Raw genomic sequence first — 5,806 nt, forward strand, 5'->3', positions numbered from 1 at the left:
ATATACATGCTATGTATATATATGTAGTGTGTATATACATATATATGTGTGTGTGTGTGTGTGGATGTATGTATGTATGTACGTACGTATACGCGCGTGTGAATGTGTGTTTTCTAAATTCTGTTTCAGGTCTTACAAGAAACAACCTGTTTCACAATGCAAACTTTACCATCTTCAAAGGTAAGAATCATTCTTACCTTTGAAGACGTATCTGTTTACACTGTGAAACAGGTTGTACCTTTTAAGTTCTGAAACAAAATTAGGAAAAATTACATTTACACACTAATGCTCACACACACACACACACACACACACACACACACACACACATTGTGTGTCTTTTATTGACATACGTGCGTACAATATACCCACCTAAATACTTTATATATACTCCTACATACATATCTTGCATATTTTCACTACCCCACTGCGCGCGCGCGAGTGTGCGCGTAAGCATTATTCCATCACTCTATCCATTCAATACATCTATCGATAATAGACATACATTTATATGTATATATACATACATACATACATGCACATACATGCACATACATAGACACATTCATATGAATACATACACACGCACGAACGCACGCACACACACACACACACACACACATGTATATATTACATATTGCATTATTATGTGTAAGCTTCATGACAGACACAGACGACGCCCGGGTATAACTGTAGAAATACCAGGCCATTGTATTTTTCTTTCTTAATGCAGCTTGCGGCGCAACAACAGAAACTCTAGAAAATAAAATATACCATAAAAAGAGAAAATATTTGTGTGTGTGTGTGTGCTATCTGTGAATGCTTTTGTGCGTGTGTATGCATGTGGGACGAATAATAAACATGAAAGCGATTAAATCGCTTTTCATTTTTATTTTCCATTCTTATTTTTTTAATGTCAGACTACAGGTAATCTTGCATCTGATTAATTCACATCTAAATCTTTCATTTCCCGTACGTGCACACACACACACACACACACACACAAAGTGGGGCCGGGGTGGAGAAATGGAAGAAGGGGTTTTACATACACACACAAACACATTTACAAATTCTCTTATAGGCGCCACTCCCCCACACTCCATCTCGTCTTTCCTATCCGCCATTTGTCAAGCAGGTAAAGAGTGTACTGAGAGACTCTTTATGGAATGTTTGTCACAAATTCATAACCTTTATTGTGAAATGCAGATATTTTCTGTATCTAGCTATCTTTCAATCTACCTTCCTGTCTTTATATATTCATATCTATCTATCTATCTATCTATCTATCTATCTATCTATCTATCTATCTATCTATCTATCTGTCTGTCTTCTGTCTGCCTGTCTGTTTGTCTGTGGGCGTGGGCTAGCGCGCGTGTGTGTATAATTGGCTGTGTGGTAAGAAGCTTTGTTCTCAACCACATGGTTCGGGGCTCAGTCCCACTGCGTACGACCTTGGGCGAGTGCCTTCTACTATAGCCTCGGGCTGACCAAAGCCTTGTGAGTGGACTTGGTAGACGGAAATTGAAAGAAGTCCGTCGTATATATATATATGTGTGTGTGTGTGTGTGTGTGTGCATGTAAGTATATATATGTATATATATATATATATATATTCTTTTTTTACCAGTTGCTAAGAAATATGAATGATATCGTCTTCCAGACCGTCCGACCGACCGACCATTGGCCCAACTGGCCCACCAGCCAATCAACCAATCAAAAAGCTGACCACTTGGTTCTTTGCTAAGTTGCAGGACAATTTTTTGTTACAAACGCTGAAACTCTCTGACTCCTAACACACATTTTCCTGCAAAACATTTTTGGAGCCCACTCGTTACCACGGCAGACAAAATTAGTTAGCACATTTCTTCTGGCTTTACGTTCTGAGTTTAACTGACTAGTCCCCGGTCACAAAATTTCATGGGACTATAGTAGAAGGATTGTTGTGGTTGTTGTTGTTGTTGTTGTTGTTGTTGCTGCTGCTGCTGCTACCTCTGTTGTTGAGACAGTGAGCTAGCAGAACCATTACAACGTCAGAAAAACGTTTTGCGGCATTTCTTCCAATTCTTTACAATCTAAGTTCAAATTCTGCCGAGGTCTTTCATCGTTTGCCTTTCATCATTTCGGGGTCGATAAAATAAGTACCAGTCAAGTACTGGGACGATGCATTCGAGTCACCCTCTTCTCCACAAATTGCTGGTATTGTACCAAAATGTGGGATCATTATTTATATTAGTAATGGTTTCTGATATAAGTACAATGTCAGCAATTTTGTCGGGAATTGGATAAGTGTGAATTACATTCACCTTAGCATTCGACTGGTATTTTTAATTCGACGACCCAAAAAGATGAAAGGTAAAGTTGATCTCGGCGGAACTTGAACTCAGAACACAAAGAGTGGATCTTATCGGTTTGGCTGCCAGCATCAATTCTGTTCGAATTGATTTCATATTCAGTGTAATGATACACTTTTATAGGCTAATAAATGACATGAAAGTAATTTTCGCTGTAAATCAATAAATAAAGAGTTATTAGCAATTATGATTTGAAAATGTTGGTAATTTTAGCCAATCGTAAGCCACAGACACATTCCTGCTTGTTTCGATAGTAAGAGAACTATTTTGTCTCTCAACGCGCCTGTTGCTATAGTAACAAGCGAATCCAAGCAGTCTTTGAAAAGTCTTTTATCTGCGAGGAAGCACGTGTTGACAAATTTTACGGTGTTCTGTGTTCTGCGTGATTATGGAAACATTGAAAACAGGAAGGATATTTTATAAATTAAAACCGAAAGTTAAATGTTTCTTTTTGAGGATATTTTGTTCACTCTTATTTTCATATATAACTTATAAACATGTACATCTTGTGGAACATTGTCATTTTATAAGATTTTGGTGGCAAATTTTAAAACGGACATAAACAAATTATTTACATGAAAGAAAATTACCGGAGAACTTTCATCTAATTCTTCCTAGTCTTTTTGTTAAAATTTGTAATGTGTTTATCGCATGTAACGTGTTGTTTATCGCATTTGCATTAAATGCATATTGAATGCTTACATGTTTGTTTACACGTTTCTTTTTGTCATTAAGCATTGAGGTGGTTGTGTTGTATGCTAAGATTTTTTGGATAAATCTTTTAAATTAACATAAACATTTATTTACATGAAAGAAAATTACCGGAGATATAACAGGTGTTGCTTACAGATATTGACAACACGTGCAATTTTCAGGATGTTAACGACAAAATGTGCAGTCATGCACAAAATGACAGCTTCCAAATCCTGTTTCCTGGCTGGGTGAACATTATCAAAATTTAAACCTCTATAACTTTTTAAAAACATTTTTTCTGGAAAAAATGAAATAACTCCAGCAATTCAGTTTGGGCAAGTGTATTATTGTGCCAAATTTTGAAATGTTCGGTAAGCTTCAATTTTTGAAATGCTGGCAGCCAAACCGATAAGACCCTAAAGAGTAGGATAAAATACCGCCAAGGAATCCCCCCCCCCACACTCTGTAACGATTTTGCTCTGTCATAACTATTAACTAATTAAATTCATTAAGATTTTTGTCTCTTATGAATTACTTTTGTGAAATATGACAGATTTTTTTGCTCTTTTGTTTTTGAGGAATTAAAATGTTTATTTTGTCTGACAGTGTATGCTTCTCCTCCCATCTCTCACTCGCTCTTTGTATGTGTACTCAAAACACACACATACACACGTACGCACGCACGTATGCACTTACGAGCACACACACACATACATACATACATACATACACACATACATACATACATACATACACACATACATACATACATACATATTCAATATAAAATATGAGAAATTTCCTGTAAAATATAAGAGCGTGTAGAAATTGCCTGTTATAGGTAATTTCTTTTACATTTTATACTGAATATGCTGTCCATTGACTTTTTTACATGCTAGGCCACTGGTTGTATAACTCTATATAGTTTTGCTACCCTTTATATATACTCAAGTACATACATACATACATACATATATGCATTGCATGTGTACGTCTGTGTCTTTAGTTAAGACACGGAGACCCACTTACTGAACAATTTATGCAAATGGGCTGGGGAATTGAATTTTCATTATGTATGGTGAAAATGTTGACTTAAAACACTCACTCGCACGCATACACATACACTAACACACACACACACACACAAACATTCTACATATACAGGGTAAATACTGAAATATTAATATTGATACAAGCATACATGCGTGTGTGTATGAATGTGTGCGTGTGTGTGTGTGTTTGTGTGCGTATGGAAATATATGCATATATGTGTTTGTGTGTGTGTATATATATATATATATATATATATATATATATATATACATATATATACTTATAAATAAATATGTCTATTTCTGTATTCGTATATATATTATACACACATGCATACATTATATATTATACACACATACATTTATACTTGCACACATGCATGCATACACACATACATACATCATACATACCTATATACATACATACACCACACACTGTTCGACAGAAGAGAGAAACGTGTAGAACGACTGACAAGTGTCAACTGACAAAAGAACCCTACCTCTCCCGCCGCCTCCCTACGAGTTCCAGCGACCAAGCCTTACCTACCTACCTATCACATAGCACATGCGTGCCTTCACTGGCAATAACAGCAACTATTGTGCTCCAGGTCTTTGCTTTCTTTATTTTCAACACCACCACCACCACCATCGTCGTCGTCGTCGTCGTCGTCGTTTTCGTCATCGTCGTCGTCGTCGTTTTCTTCATCGTCGTCGTCGTCATCATCATCATCATCGTCGTCGTCGTCGTCATCTGGTCGACCAGATTTGCATGTTTTTCTAAACATTCAAATCACCTGTAACGTAATGTGACGTGGCCTGCTTGTGTCTAATCAGTATGAAGAGAACGAGTTGTCCCAGTTATTTAAGGCCAAAGACTCTGGCAAAATACAAGTTCTCTCTTCCTCCACCACCAATACCGCAACAATAAAAAAAAGTAACTACAACTAAAACTATAACTCCAAATACTGCTACTCATACAACTACTTACACGAACATCACTGAGACTAATCAGCAACAACAATAACAATAACGACAACAACGACAATGATGACATTAGTAAAAACGTGGACAAGAACAACAGCAATATACAGATCAAACGAACAACTAGATGTACTTCGAAATGTCTGTCGCCACTTCAACATGGCTGTTCCGTACAAACTGACGTTGTACAAACAGTCATGTTGAAGCGGCGACAAATATTACTTCTCAGTATAGTTACTACTTTCATCTCTTATAGAGATTTTCTAACTAGCTACTTAGATGTACTTCCCTATTCTTGTACCCATTAGATCCCATTCCAGATTTGCACCAACAAAATAAAGCCAGGTCGGACGTGGGAGCGTGCGTTGTTGCATTCGTCCGCTTGTGATCACGTGGTATGTGGCCGACCAACACGAAACCGTCAACTCCAGCCGGATCCTCAAGGAGAAAAGAATACCATACACAAGGATCCAATTCGGAATGTTGAGCAACATCACCCAAAAATGTTGGAGCTGGCGCTTCTAAAATCATACAAGTAAGAGTAGGGACGAACGCATCTCTGTTTCAGAGATTGGGATGGGAGATATCTTGGAAGGACAATAAAGACAAACAGCGGAAGTAACTAAATTAAACATGGCATCACTTGTCAGAAATTAGTTTTTTCTTTTATCCCACTCTTCGTTTATTAATATGTATATGCGTGTAAATATATATATATATATATATATA

This window comes from Octopus bimaculoides, chromosome 16 (genome assembly GCF_001194135.2).
Source record: "Octopus bimaculoides isolate UCB-OBI-ISO-001 chromosome 16, ASM119413v2, whole genome shotgun sequence".
Taxonomy (NCBI): domain Eukaryota; kingdom Metazoa; phylum Mollusca; class Cephalopoda; order Octopoda; family Octopodidae; genus Octopus; species Octopus bimaculoides.